Source organism: Chiloscyllium plagiosum, unplaced genomic scaffold (genome assembly GCF_037043375.1).
Source record: "Chiloscyllium plagiosum isolate Xiang-an unplaced genomic scaffold, Cpla_swu_hap1 HiC_scaffold_26, whole genome shotgun sequence".
Classification (NCBI taxonomy): Eukaryota; Metazoa; Chordata; class Chondrichthyes; order Orectolobiformes; family Hemiscylliidae; genus Chiloscyllium; species Chiloscyllium plagiosum.
Window position 1 is genome coordinate 57,294,094 of NW_028270164.1, and position 16,069 is coordinate 57,310,162.

Sequence of the window (16,069 nt, forward strand, 5' to 3'; positions counted from 1 at the left end):
GTATCCTCCCTCTCAGTATCCTCCCTCTCAGTTTCCTCCCTTTCAGTATCCTCCCTCTCAGTATCCTCCCTCTCAGTATCCTTCCTCCCAATACCTCCCTCTCAGTATCCTCTCTATCAGTTTCCTCCCTCTCAGTTTCCTCCCTCTCAGTATCCTCCCTATCAATATCCACCCTCTCTGTTTCCTCCTTGTCAGTATCCTCCCTGTCAGTATCCTCCCTCTCAGTAACCTCCCTCTCAGTATCCTCCCTCTCAGTTTCCTCCATCACAGTATCCACCCTCTCAGTATCCTCCATCTCAGTATCCTCCCTCTCAGTTTCCTCCATCACAATATCCTCCCTCTCAGTATCCTACCTCTCAGTTTCCTCCCTCTCAGTTTCCTCCCTCTCAGTATCCTCCCTCTCAGTATCCTCCCTCTCAGTTTCCTCCCTCTCTTTTTCCTCCCTCTCTGTTTCCTCCCTCTCAGTATCCTCTCTCTCAGTATCCTCCCTCTCAGTCTCCTCCTTCTCAGTTTCCTCGCTCAAAGTTTCCTTCCTCTCAGTTTCCTCCACCTCAGTACTCTACCTCTCATTGTCCTCCCTCTCAGTTTCCTCTCTCTCAGTTTCCTCCCTCTCAGTATCCTCCCTCTCAGTGTCCTCCCTCTGTTTCCTCCTTCTCAGTATCCACCCTCTCAGTTTCCTCCCTCTCAGTTTCCGCTCTCTCAATTTCCTCCCGCGCATTGTCCTCCCACTCAGTTTCCTCCCTCTCAGTTTCCTCCCTCTCAGTTTCCACTCTCTCAGTTTCCTCCCTCTCAGTTTCCTCCCTCTCAGTTTCCACTCTCTAGGTTTCCTCTCTCTCAGTTTCCTCCCTCTCAGTGCCTCTCACTCAGTTTCCTCCCTCTCAGTTTCCTCCCTCTCAGTATCATCCCTCTCAGTTTCCTCTCTCTCAGTATACTCTCTGTCAGAATCCTCCCTCTCAGTTTCCTCCCTCTCAGTATTCTCCCTCTCAGTTTCTTCCCTCTCAGTTTCTTCCCTCTCAGTATCCACCCTGTCAGTACCCTCCCTCTCAGTATCTTCCCTCTCAGTATCCTACCTCTCAGTTTCCTCTCTCTCAGTTTCCTCCCTCTCAGTATCCTCCCTCTCAGTATCCTCCCTCTCAGTTTCCTCCCTCTCTGTTTCCTCCCTCTCAGTTTCCTCTCTCTCAGTATCCTCCCTCTCAGTCTCCTCCTTCTCAGTTTCCTCGCTCAAAGTTTCCTTCCTCTCAGTTTCCTCCCCCTCAGTACTCTACCTCTCATTTTCCTCCCTCTCAGTTTCCTCCCTCTCAGTTTCCTCCCAATCAGTATCCTCTCTCTCAGTATCCCCCCTCTCAGTCTCCTCTGTCTCAGTATCCTCCCTCTCAGTATCCGCCCTCTCAGTTTCCTCCTTCTCAGTACACTCTCTCTCATTGTCCTCCCTTTCAGTATTCACCCTCTCAGTTTCCTTCCTCCCAGTGTCCTCCCTCCTAGTATCCTCCGTTTCAGTATCCTCCCTCTCAGTATCCTCCCTCTCAGTTTCCTCCCTTTCAGTATCCTCCCTCTCAGTATTCTCCCTCTCAGTATCCTCTCTCTCAGTTTCCTCCCTCTCAGTTTCCTCCCTCTCAGTATCCTCCCTCCAATAATCCTCCCTCTCAGTATCCTCCCTTTCAGTTTCCTTCTTCTCAGTATCCTCTCTCTCAGTATCTTCCCTCTCCGTTTCCTCCCTTTCAGTATCCTCCCTCTCAGTTTCCTCCCCCTCAGCGTCCTCCCTCTCATTATCCTCCCTCACAGTTTCCTCTCTCTCATGACCCTCCCTCTCAGTTTCCTCCCTCTCAGTTTCCTCCCTCTCAGTATCCTCCCTCCAATAATCCTCCCTCTCAGTTTCCTTCTTCTCAGTATCCTCTTTCTCAGTATCTTCCCTTTCCGTTTCCTCCCTTTCAGTATCCTCCCTCTCAGTTTCCTCCCCCTCAGCGTCCTCCCTCTCAGTATCCTCCCTCACAGTTTCCTCTCTCTCATGACCCTCCCTCTCAGTTTCCTCCCTCTCAGCTTCCTCCCTCTTTGTATCCTCCCTCTCAGTATCCTCCCTCTCAGTTTCCTCTCAGTATCATCCCTTTCCGTTTCCTCCCTCTCAGTTTCCTCTCTCTCATGACCCTCCCTCTCGGTTTGCTCCCTCTCAGCTTCCTCCCACTTGGTATCCTCCTCTCAGTATCCTCCCTCTCAGTATCCTCCCTCTCAGTATCTTCCCTCTCAGTTTCCTCCCTCTAGGTATCCTCCCTCACGGTTTCCTCTCTCACAATTTCCTCTCACTCAGTTTCCTCCACCTCAGCATCCTCCCTCTCAATACCCTCCCTCTCAGTTTCCTCTCTCTCATGACCCTCCCTCTCAGATTCCTCCCTCTCAATTTCCTCCCTCTCTGTATCCTCCCTCTCAGTATCTTCCCTCTCAGTTTCCTCTCAGTATCACACCTATCAGTTTCCTCCCTCTCAGATTCTTCCCCCTCAGCTTCCTCCCTCTCAAGTTCTTCTTTCTCAGTTTCCTCTCTCTCATGACCCTCCTTGTCAGTTTCCTCCCTCTCAATATCCTCCCTGTCAGTATCCTCCCTCTCAGTTTCTCCCTATCAGTATCCTCTTTCTCTGTTTGCTCCCTCTGAGTTTCCTCCCTCTCAGTGTCCTCCCTCTCAGATTCCTCCCTCTCAGTATCTTCCCTCTCAATATCCTCCCTCCCAGTGTCCTCCCTCACAGTTTCCTCCCTCTCAGTTTCCACTCTCTCAGTTTCCTCCCTCTCAGTTTCCTCCCTCTCAGTTTCCACTCTCTAGGTTTCCTCTCTCTCAGTTTCCTCCCTCTCAGTGCCTCTCACTCAGTTTCCTCCCTTTCAGTTTCCTCCCTCTCAGTATCATCCCTCTCAGTTTCCTCTCTCTCAGTTTCCTCCCTCTCAGTATCCTCCCTCTCAGTTTCCTCCCTCTCAGTTTCCTCTCTCTCAGCATACTCCCTCTCTGTGTCCTCCCTCTCAGTATCATCCCTCTCAGTTTCCTCTCTCTCAGTTTCCTCCCTCTCAGTATCCTCCCTCTCAGTATCCACCCTCTCAGTTTCCTCTCTCTCAGTCTCCTCCCTCTCAGCATCCTCCCTCTCAGTTTCCTTCCTCCCAGTACCTCCCTCTCAGTATCCACACTCTCAGTTTCCTCCCTCACAATATCCTCCCTCTCAGTTTTCTCCCTCTCAGTTTCCTCTCTCTCAGTCCCCTCTCTCTCTCTGTTCCCTCTCTCTCAGTATCCTCCTTCTCAATATCGTCCCTCACACCATCCTCCCTCTCAGTTTCCTCCCTCTCAGTATCCTCCCTCTCAGTTTCCTCCCTCTCAGTATACTCCCTCTCAGTTTCCGCCTCTCAGTGTCCTCCCTCTCAGTATCCTCCCTCTCAGTATCCTCCCTGTCAGTATCCTCCCTCTCAGTTTCCTCCCTCGCAGTATCCTCCCGCTTAGTTTCCTCCCTCTCAGTATCCTCTCTCTCAGTTTCCTCCCTCTCAAGTTTCCTCCCTCTCAGTATCTTCTCTCTCAGCTTCCTCCATCTCAGTATCCTCCCATCAGTATCCTCCCTCTCCGTATCCTCCCTCTCAGTTTCTGCCCTCTCAGTTTCCTCCCTCTCAGTATCCTCCCTCTCAGTTTCCTCCCTCTTAGTTTTCTCACTCTCACTTTCCTCTCACTCAGTCTCCTCCCTCTCAGTATCTTCCCTCTCAGTTTCCTTCCTCTCAGTTTCCTCCCTGAGAGTATCCTCCCTCTCAGTTTCCTCCCTCTCAGTATCCCTCTCAGTATCCCCCCTCTCAGTTTCCGCCCTCTCAGTATCCCTCTCAGTGTCCTCCCTCTCAGTTTCCACCCTGTCACTATCCTCCCTCTCAGTTTCCTCCCCCTCAGTATCCTCCCTCTCAGTTTCCTCCCTCTCAGTATCCCTCTCAGTATCCTCCCTCTCAGTTTCCTCCCTCTCAGTATCCCTCTCAGTGTACTCCCTCTCAGTTTCCTACCTGTCACTATCCTCCCTCTCAGTTTCCACCCTCTCAGTATCCTCTCACTCAGTTTCCTCTCTCTTAGTTTCCTCCCTATCAATATCCTTCCTCTCAGTTTCCTCCCTCTCAGTTTCCTCCCTCTCAGTATCCTCCCTCTCTTTTTCCTCCCTCTCAGTATCCTCCCTCTCTGTTTCCTCCCTCTCTCTTTCCTCCCTCTCAGTATCCTCCCTCTCAGTTTCCTCCCTCTCAGTATCCTCCCTCTCTGTTTCCTCCCTCTCAGTATCCTCCCGCTCAATTTCCTCCATCTCAGTATCCTCCTTCTCAGTATCCTCCCTCTCTGTTTCCTCCCTCTCAATATCCTCCCTGTCAGTATCCTCCCTCTCAGTTTCCTCCCTCTCTATTTCCTCCCTCTCCGTATCCTCCCTCTCAGTTTCCTCCCTCTCTATTTCCTCCCTCTCAGTATCCTCCCTTCAGTTTCCTCCCTCTCAGTATCTTCCCTTCAATTTCCTCCCTCTCAGTATCCTCCCTCTAAATAGCCTCCCTCTCAGAGTCCTCCCTCTCAGTTTCCTCCCTCTCAGTTTCCTCCCACTCAGCATCCTCCCTCTCAGTATCCTCTCTCTCAGCATGCTCAAGCTCAGTATCGTCCCTGTCATTAACCTCCCTCTCAGTTTCCACCCTCTCAGTTTCCTCCCTCTCAGTATCCTCCCTCTCAGTATCCTCCCTCTCTGACTCCTCAATCTCAGTTTCCTCCCTCCCAGTATCCACTGTCAGTATCCTCCCTCTCAGTATGCTCCCTCTCAGTATCCTCCCTCTCAGTATCCTCCGTCTCAGTATCCTCCCTCTCAGTATCCTCCCTCTCAGTATCCTCCCTCTCTGACTCCTCAATCTCAGTATCCTCCCTCCCAGTATCCACTGTCAGTATCCTCCCTCTCAGTATGCTCCCTCTCAGTATCCTCCCTCTCAGTATCCTCCGTCTCAGTATCCTCCCTCTCAGTATCCTCCCTCTCAGTTTCCAACCTGTCAGTTTTCTCCCTGTCAGCATCCTCGCTCTTAGTATCCTCCCTCTAAATATCCTCCGTCTCAGAGTCCTCCCTATCAGTATCTTCCCTCTCAGTTTCCTCCCTCTCAGTCTCCTCTCTCTCAGTATCCTCCCTGTCAGGATCCTCCCACTTCGTTTCCTCACTCTCAGTTTACTCTCTCTCAGTTTCCTCCCTCTCAGTTTCCTCCCTCTCAGTTTCCTCCCTCTCAGTTTCTCCGGTCTGTGTACTGCGATCGGAGAGGCTGGACCAAGTTCGGATAGGCAGCAGCCACCTTTATAGTCTAAACCTGAGTGAGGGATCAGCAGTGGGACTCTGACTCAAAGTCAGGTCTGGTTTCAGTGTCAGTGATGCCTTGCTTTGGAAGACCACCCAAGCTGCTTTTTACCAGATCGTGTGTGTAACCATCATGTTGCCAGATGCTAATCCCAGTCATTGCTTTGTAGTTTGTAAACTTTGTTGGTAAAATAACAATTGGCTTTTTACATATGTGTGGTCCAGTATTTGGGGACTGTTTCTGGCCAACACTTTATGTTGGAAACATCTCACAGACAGGATCAACTCGCTCCATTGTCTAACTCATTTCAATGTGGTTCAGCCCAGACACACTCCAGTCCTGCCCACAATAGTCAAAGGGAAAGCATTGCTAACACGTGTGTTTATGGAATATTCAGATAGGATCTGGAGGTTTCCAAAACAACACGGATCTTTGATTTGAGGAGAGAGATGCATTTAGGATGCGGCAGAAAGCAGAAGTGGATTTAATTAACAACGTCTGGATCTGAGAGACAAATATGTCTTTTGGAAAGCAATTTTACCATCAATGAAATGTGCAACTAGAATACAAATTGGGAACTCTGCAGTTACTGCCTTATCTGTCTCTCCATTTGTGTGTGTTCTTTGAGCTCAGTGTTTGCATTGTGTGTTCTGTACATTCGGGTGATTGGGACTACTGGGTATCCTCTGTCTGTAACAGAGTGAGGCTGGTGCACTCCTTGTCAGGAAGTGAGTGCTGCGTTTTGTGTTGCTGGGAGTGTGCACACTATGTACACCGTGCATGGGAACGTGTGTGCCATATACTCTCTGTTCTAGGGACTGAGTTCTGTGTATTCTATGGTCCTTGGAGTCTAAGTGCTATACACTCTTGTATTTTGGGGAATGTGAGTGCTGTATACACTGTGTTATTGGCATTGTGAATCCCGTCTCTTCTATGTCCTCATGACTCAGTGCTGTGTACTCTCTATTCTCACGAAGGTGAGAGTTGTGTTGCTGGGAACATAAGTGTTATATATCCTGTGTACTTGGGAGAGTGAGTTTCTGTTCTCTGGAATGAGCCTTGTGTATACATTGTTTTTGGGAATGTGTGTTGTGGATTTTCCATTCTTAGGCGTTTGAGCTGTGTATGCTGTACAATCAGGAACACAAGTGCAACGTTTACTCAGTTTTCTGCAATGGATTGCTGAATATTCTGTGTGCCTGGGTGTATGCTGTTATAGAGTCATAGAGTCATACAGCACGGAAACAACTCTTCGGTCCAACTCGTCCATGCCAACCATGTTTCACAAACTAAATTGGTCCCATTTTCCTGCGTTAGGCCCATATCCCTCTTAACATTTCCTAGTGACATCCCTGTCCAAATATCTTTTAAATGTTGTATTGTACCAGCAGCCACCATGTCCCCAGCAGATCATTCCACATACAAACCATCCTCTGTGTGAAAACGTTGCCCTGCCAGGTCCCTCTTAAATCTTCCCCTCTCACCTTCAACCTATGTCCTCTAGTTTTGGAATCCCCTACCCTGGGGAAAATGTGCTTTGCTAGTCATCTTATCTAACTTCCTCATGATTTTATATCATCTATAAGGTCACCCCACAACCTCCTACACTCCAGGGAAAAAAGTCCCAGGCTATCCAGCCTCTCCTTATAACTTATCCCTCCAAATGCTGCGTTTTCTGGAGTGTGAACCCTGTGTGTTCTCTGACTTTGGTGGGTGCATGCTGTTTATTCTGTGCTATTGAGAAATGTGAGTATTGTGTGTTCTGATACCAGAAGTATGATTGTTATATATATATATAAATCTCAGGAGCATCAATGCTGTGCATTGTCTGATCTTGGGTTGTGAGTACTGTCTGTCCCTTGATCTTGGGAGTGTGATTGTTATGTACACTGTTATTTTGTGAATGTAATGAAACTGTGAGACTTGCATATGTGCTTTAATATTGTTTATGGTTTGAGTTCTTGGAATTCTAAGTTAAATATATGGATTTGTCTGTGCATTTGGCATTAACAATTAACTTTAAAATCTACACTATCCATGTTCCTTAGTGACAGGAAGTGAACCAGAATCCCGAGTGAATGACCCAGCGGGTTTAGCGGGAGATCTTTCCAAACTGTGACTTTCATTTTGGGTCAGTATTGGGAAACCATTCGAGAGGGAAGCATATATTGAGCTCTGCCCAAAGGAGTGCCAATAGTTACACAGAATTCCTAAGAAAGGGAGTTCAAATTAATAAAATCATCTTAGAATAAGAAGTTATTACTATTCCCACATCAGAGTATTGGGATACAGTTGGTGGAAAAGAATTGCTGATAAACAAAAGAGCAAAAGACATGTATAGCATAGGACCAGGCCCCCTTCGGCCTTCCAAGCCTATGCTCATCATAATGTTCTAACTAAACTAAAAAACAAACCTTCTGCCCTTACTCGGTCTGGATCCCTCTACTCCCTCATTCATGTTACCATCCAGATGCCTCTTAAATATCCGTTGATTTTTATGAAATAAAACAACGGAAGGTATTGACGCTGTATCAAGGATAGCGTTAGCATTCTTGCTGATCTTTTATTGTTCTGTTTTATTCTTTTTCTCAGTCTTGGCTTGGAACTGTGAACTGTAAGATGAAGATTACCTTTGGACTGTGGGCAGCAGCTTGTGTTCAAAAGGATCTGGGAATTGGTGCCAGCGAGTCTGGGAGGAAACGTGACAGTTAAACAGAGAGAAGGTTCGGAGAATTTGAACTGGTCTTTGGCCTGTGTTTCTCAAAGATGCTTGGCTATTGATGCTACAGCAGGAAGGTTTGAAAGCTCCATGCCGAATCACCAATAATCAGCTATTGCAAGTTCAGAGAATATAAGCTAAGTTCAACGTATTACTGAAACCTCCCCGGGGTTAACTGAAAGGGTGGCATGGATTGGATCTTCAGAAAATTAAACAAGAAACAATCATCTATAACTGTGGAACTACGTATTGTGAAAATCACTTAAGTAATCTGGCCAGTTATATTCAATTTAGCCTTCAGGTGTGTTTGCCTGTCTGTCTGTCTTTTGTATGAGTGGAGTTAAAAACCAAGGTAATTGGGTTTAAATCTTAGGCATTAATTAGATTGCTTCGTTGTTTAAATTTTGCTCTGCTACGTTTGCTGTGCTGTTAATAAATTGCAAATACTTTTGTTTAAGATACAAGCTCATTTTCTGGAATTGATTATGTACAAGGACTGGGATTGGTTATTCAAAAGATCTGGTTAGGAACCATTGGGGTCAATTTTGAGGATCTTTGAAGGTTTTAATTTTACTGCATTGTGAATAGAGCGGTAGGACTTGATTCTCCTGTCTGTCTCCAACTCATAACAATAAGTGAAGCACAGGAAAGAAGCTAAGTCAAGAGCTTAGTACACAGTACTATACTCCTTTACATTGAGTACACAGCACACACACTCCCAGAATCATAATCTATATAGTATTCACTGTAGAGAGTACACAGCATACCTTTTCTGATATCAAGTATTCAGAGAATTTGCATTCCCAAAAATGGGCAGCACAGTGGCTCAGTGGTTAGCACTGCTGCCTCACAGCACCAGAGACCTGGGTTTGATCCTGAGATTAGATTCCCTGCAGTGTGGAAACAGGCCCTTCGGCCTAACAAGTCCACACCGACTCACTGACCCTGCCTTCGGGTGACTGTCTGTGTGGAGCTTGCATGTTCTCCCTGTGTCTGTGTGGGTTTCCTCCCACAATAAACTTTTACGTTTATTGAAGGAATAGAGTTGAGAAGTGTTGCTTCAATTATACAAGGCATTAATGAGACTACACCTGAAGTATTATTAACAGCTTTGGTCCCCTTACTTGATGATAGATGTAATTGGTTTGGAGGCAGATCAGAGGTGGTTCACTGGATTAATTTGGGTCCTTGTCTCTCTTGCCAATGGACACATCTTCCCAACCTCCACTCTGTCCAGGCCATTCGATATTCGGTATGTTTCAATTAGATCCCCCATAACCCTTTGAAAATCCATCCAGTATAGACCCAGGGACTTCAAACATTCCTCATATGTCAAGTTTTTCATTCCTGGGACCATTCTCATGAACCCCCACTGAACACGTTCCTGAGATATGGGGCCCAAAACTGCGCACAATACTCCAAATATGGTCTGACCAGAGCCTCAGAAGTACACCCCCTGCTTTTACATTCAAGTCCTCTCAAAATAAGTGCCATCATTGCATTTGCCTTCCTAACCTGCAAGTTCACCTGGAGAGAATCCTGGACTAGAGCTCCCAAGTGTCTTTGCACTTCAGACTTCTGAATTTTCTCCCCATTTAGAGAGTACTCCATGCCTCTACTCTTCCGACCAAAGTGCATGACCTCACACTTCTCCACGTTGTACTCCATCTGACACACCCTTGCCCACTCCCCTAACCTGTCCAAATCCTGCTGCAGCCTCCTCACCTCCTCAGTGCCATCTGTCCCTCTACTTATCTTTGTATCATCTGCAAACTTAGCCAGAATGCCCTCAGTTCCTTCATCTAGATTGTTAATGTATAAAGTGAAAATTTGTTGTCCCAACACTGACCCTTGCGGAACACCACCGTCCCCGGCTGCCATCCTGAGAAAGACCCTTTCATTCCCACTCTCTGCTTTCTGCCAGACAGTCAAGCTTCTATCCATGCTAGCACCTTGCCTCTGACACTATGGACCTTACTCAGTAGTCTCCTGTATGGCACCTTGTCAAAGGCCAGGTAGATAACATCCATTGGCTCTCCTTGGTCTAACCTGCTTGTTACTTGCTCAAAGAATTCTAGCAGATTTGTTAAGCATTACCTCCCATTGATGAATCCAAGCTGACTTTGCCCTATTTTACCATACACTTCCAAGTATTCAGAAATCTCATCCTTCACAATGGATTCCAGGATCTTAACCACGATCAAGTCCTGACGGTCTGTAATGTTCTATCTTTTGTCTTACTCCCTTTTTAAACAGGGGTGTCACGTTAGCAATTTTCCAGTCCTCTGGGACTCTCCCTGACCCTAGTGATTCCTGAAAGATCACCACTAACATATCTCCCCTCAAACTCTGGAGTGCAGTCCATCTGGTCCAGGTGATTTATCCATCTTCAGGCCATTCAGTTTTTCTAGCACCTTCTCCTTGGTGATTGCCACCATACTCAGCCAAGCCCCCTCACTCACCTGAATGTCTGGGAAATTACTCCTGTCCTTCACCGTGAAGACTGACATGAAGTAATTATTCAGTTCCACAGCCATTTCCTTGTTCCCCACTACTATCTTCCAGCATCATTTTCCAGTGGCCCAAAGTTCACTTTTGCCTCTCTTTTGCCTCTCCTTTGTTGGTCTTTGTAAGTTTCTCAATCCCCTAGTTTCCCACTGCCCTTTGCCACATTATGTGCTTTCTCTTTTGTTTTTGTGCTATCCCTGACTTCCCCAGTCAGCCATGGCTGCCTCACCCTCCCTGTACCAGGCTTCTTTTCCCTCGGGATGAGTCTCTGCTGTGTCTCCTGAATTACTCCCAGAAACCCCTGCCATTGCTGTTCCACTGTCTTTCCTGCGTGGCTGCTCTCCCAGTCAATTCTCCCCAGCTCCTCCCTTGTGCCTCTGTAATTACTTTTACTCAGCTGTAAAACCGTTAGCCCTGATTCTACCTTCTCCCTCTCAAATTGCAGAGTAAATTCGATCATATTATGATCCCTGCTTCCTAAGGGTTCCTTCACCTTAAGCTCCCTTATCAAGTCTGCCCCATTGTACAACACTAAATCCAGTACCACCTGCTCCCTAGTGGGCCCCATCACAAGCTGCTCCAGAAATCCATCTCATAGACTCTCCAAAAATTCAATTTCTTGTAATCCACTACCAACCTGGTTTTCCCAGTTCCCCTGGATATGGAAATCCCCCATGATCACTGTAACTTTGCCTTTCCTACACATCTTTTCTATCTCCTGGTGTATTTTGTGCCCCACATCCACCCCCATTTGGAGGCCTACACATAACACCAGCTATGGTTTTATTACCTTTGTGGCTCCTCATCCTACCCACACAGATTCTACACCATCTGACCCTACTGGGCTTCTTACAATTAATGTAATTTCATTTCTTACTATTAAGGCGACCCCACCCCCTCTGCCCACCTGCCTATCTTTTCGATAGGATGTATATCCTTGGATATCCAGCTCCCAATCCTGATCCCCTTGCAGCCACGTCTCTGTGATCCCCACCACATCATACCTTCCAGTTTCAATCTGTACCACCAGCTCATTTACCTTATTCCTTATGCTGAGTGCATTCAGATATAACACCTTCAGTCCTGTATTAACCATCCCTCTTCTCATTGTAATTCGTTTGTCCAGTGTATATGTGCATTGTACTCTGAGCTGTCTAGATGAGGTGCGCTGATCTCAGAGGTATGGGTGCTGTGAACTCTCTACTCTCAGGAGACTGAGTGCTGTGCACTTTCAGCTCTGTGGAGTGCTTGTATAATGCATTCTGTGTACTCAGCAATGAACATTCTCTGTTCCTGTGAATGTCAGTTCTATGTATTCACTGTTTTTGAGTGAATTGTGAATTTATTTTAAATTCACTCATGGGGTGTTGGTGTCACTGGGACAGCATTTATTGCCCGTCCCTAGTTGCCCTTGAGAAGACTATGGTGAACTGCCTTCTTGAACTGCTACTGTCCACGGGGTGTAGTTAGACCCACAGTATCCTGCGAATGGGAGTTCCAGGATTTTGATATGGGGATAGTGAAGGAACAGCGATATATTTCCAAGCCCGGTTGATGAGTCCACATGCTGTGAATTCTCTACTTTCAGAAGCTTGAGTCCTGAGTACTCTCAAGTATCAGGATAGTGAATGCTGCGGCACAGTGGCACAGTGGTTAGCACTGCTGCCTCATAGCGCCAGAGACTGGGTTCAATTCCTGACTCAGGCGACTGACTGTGTGGAGTTTGCACGTTCTCCCCGTGTCTGCGTGGGTTTCCTCCGGGTGCTCCAGTTTTCTCCCACAGTCCAAAAATGTGCAGGTCAGGTGAATTGGCCATGCTAAATTGCCCGTAGTGTTAGATGAAGGGGTAAATGTAGGGGAATGGGTCTGGGTGGGTTGCGCTTCGGCGGGTCAGTCTGGACTTATTGGGCTGAAGGGCCTGTTTCCAAACTGTAACTAATCTAATCATGAATGCTCTGGGTTCATCGATCTTGAGAATGCGATATTAGTGCATACTCTGATCTCAGGAATGTGAGTATCAGGTTTTCTGTGTTGTTGGAGTGTGGTTGATACGTAGTCTCAGTTCTCCAGAGTGTGAGTGCTGTGTATTCTGTGTTTTTGGACACCCCTGCCCCTGAGAAGAACATACTCAGTGTACCTGGACTCCTAGACACAAAAGCCACCCAGTCACACCTCAAAGGCTCTGCTGTAGACCAAGCTCTCTCAACCTTGCTGCAGAACCTGAGACTGCTCTGAGACGTATTGGGAGTAGAGTCAGCATGGCTTCATGAAAGGGAAACCGTGTCTGAGTAATGTCTTAGAGTTTTTTTGAGAAGTCTCAATCAGAATGTTTAGAGGGGAGCCAGTAGATGTGTTGTATTTGGGCTTCCAGAAGGTATTTGACAAGGTACCTCACAAAAGATGAAGTTATAAGAATCCATGGTGTTGGAGGGAGTATATTGGTTTGAATAGAGAATTGGTTAATGTGCAGGTGGGGATCATTAGAGTCATAGAGGCATAAAGATGTACAGCATGTAGACAGACCCTTCAGTCCAACCTGTCCATGCCGACCAGATATCCCAACCCAATCTAGTCCCACCTGCCAGCACCTGGCCCATATCCCACCAAACCCTTCCTATTCATATACCCATCCAAATGCCTCTTAAATGTTGTAATTGTACCAGCCTCCACCACTTCCTCTGGCAGCTCATTCTATACACGTACCACCCTCTGCGTGAAAAAGTTGCCCCTTAGGTCTCTTTTATATCTTTCGCCTTTCACCCTAAACCTATGCCCTCTAGTTCTGGACTCCCCGACCCCAGGAAAAAGACTTTGTCTATTTATTCTATCCATGGCCCTCCTGACTTTATAAACCTCTATAAGGTCACCCCTCAGCCTCCGACGCTCCAGGGAAAACAGCCCCAGCCTGTTCAACCTCTCCCTATAGGTCAAATCCTCCAACCCTGGCAACATCCTTGTAAATCTTTACGAACCCTTTCAAGTTTCACAACATCTTTCTGATAGGAAGGAGACCAGAATTGCACACAATATTCCAACAGTGGCCTAACCAATGTCCTGTACAGCTGTAACATGACCTCCCAACTCCTGTACTCAATACTCTGACCAATAAAGGAAAGCATACCAAACGCCTTCTTCACTATCCTGTCTACCTGCGACTCCACTTTCAAGGAGCTATGAACCTGCACTCCAAGGTCTCTTTGTTCAGCAACACTCCCTTGGACCTTACCATTAAGTGTATAAGTCCTGCTAAGATTTGCTTTTCCAAAATGCAGCACCTCACATTTATCTGAATTAAACTCCATCTGCCACTTCTCAGCCCATTGGCCCATCTGGTCAAGATCCTGTTGTAATCTGAGGTAACTCTCTTCACTGTCCACTATATCTACAATTTTGGTGTCATCTGCAAACTTACTAATAAACCTCTTAAGCTTACATCCAAATCATTTATATAAATGATGAAAAGCAGTGGACCCAGCACCGATCCTTGTGGCACTCCACTGGTCACAGGCCTCCAGTCTGAAAAACATCCCTCCATCACCACCCTCTGTCTTCAACTTTTGAGTCAGTTCTGTATCCAAATGGCTAGTTCTCCCTGTATTCCATGAAGTCTAGCCTTGCTAACCAGTCTCCTATGGGAGACTATCTCTAATCAGTCCTTGCCTTTCCAAAATCCATGTAAATCCTGTCCCTCAGCATGCCCTCTAACAACATGCCCACCACCAGAGTCAGGCTCACTGGTCTATAGTTCCTTGGCTTGTCCTTACCACATTTCTTAAATAGTGGCACCACATTAGCCAAACTCCATCTTTGGGAATTGGGCCAAATGATCTTTTATACCCTTCACCATCAGAACAGATTACCTGAAAGTTCTTGGGAAGAGTGCATTGTCAAATGAAGCAGAAATTGGGCTTTTAGGAACACCACTTCCTCTCCGTTATGGGTAAAAACTTGGTCATCTGGTATGAGGCACTCTCTCTCTGTTATTGTCCATGACGCACGTCTGACCCATACCCTGACTCTGTGCGGTTGCAGTCACCCGAGCCATCTTGCACATCATCTGGAGGTCTAAGGTGAACCATGTTTACAGGGACATAGTATACAAAACTCTGGATAAGGAGAGGTTTTACAGGAAGCAAGGGAAGGGATTGCAGTGCCTTTGGTAATGATCTTTACATCCTCACTGTCCACAGGAGTAGTACCAGGTGATTGGAGGGTGGCAAATGTTATTCCCTTGTTCAGGAAAGGAATAGGGATAACCCTGGGAATTACAGACCAGTCAGTCTTACATCTGTGGAGGATTCTGAGAGACAGGATTTATGATTATTTGAAACAGCATAGTTTGATAAGAGATAGTCAGCATGGCTTTGAGAGGGCAGGTCATGCCTCATAAACCTTATTCAATTCCTTGAAGATGTGACAAGACACATTGATGAAGGTACAGCAGTGGATGTGGTGTATATGGATTTTAGCAAGGCACTTGATAAGAGCCCCCATGGCAGGCTCATTCAGAAAATAAGGAGGCATGGGATACAGGGAAATTTGGCTGTCTGGATATAGAATTGGCTGGCCCATAGAAGACAGAGGGTGCTAGTATTTGGAACGTGTTTAGCCTGGAGCACAGTGATCAGTGGTGTTCCACAGGGATCTGTTCTGGGATCTCTGCTGTTTGTGATTTTTATAAACGGCTTGAATGAGGAAGTGGAAGAGTGAGTTAGTAAGTTGATGACACAAAGTTTGGTGGAGTTGTGGATAGTGTGGACGGCTGTTGTAGGTTGCAATAGGACATTGACAGGATGCAGAACTTGGGCTGAGAAGTGGCTGATGGAGTTCAACCTGGGTAAAGTGTGAAGGGATACTGTTTGGAGGGTTGAGTTTGACTGTAAAATACAAGGTTAAAGGCAGGATCCTTGGCAGTGTGGAGGAACTGAGGGATCTTGGTGTCCACATCCACTTGCCACCCAAGTTGATAGGGTTGTTAAGAAGGTGTATGGTGTGTTGGCTTTCATTAGCAGGGGAATTGAGTATAAGAACTGCAAGGTTATGCTGCAGCTCTATAAAGCCCTAGTTAGACCACACTTGGAATATTGTATTCAGTTCTGGTCACTTCACTATAGGAAGAGAGGGTGCAGACTTATCAGGATACTGCTGGACTGCAGGGCATGTCTTACGAAGAAAGGTTGAGGGAGCTAGGGCTTTTCTCATTGGAGTGAAGGAAGAAATGACTTGGTAGTGGTGTACAAGATGATCAGAGGCATACATAGAGTGGATAGCCAGAGACTTTTTTCCCCAGGGTGGAAATGGCTATCATGAGGGGCATAATTTTAAGGTGATTTGCAGAAGGTTTAGGGCAGATGTCAGAGGTAGGTTCTTTACACAGAGAGTGGTGGTTGCATGGAATGCACTGCTAGCAGTGGAAGTAGAGTCAGAGATGTTAGTGACATTTAAGCGACTCCTGGATTGGCACATGAATGACAGTAAAATGTAGGGAATGTAGGTTAGTTTGATCTTAGAGTAGGATAAAAGGTCAGTACAACACCTCGGGCC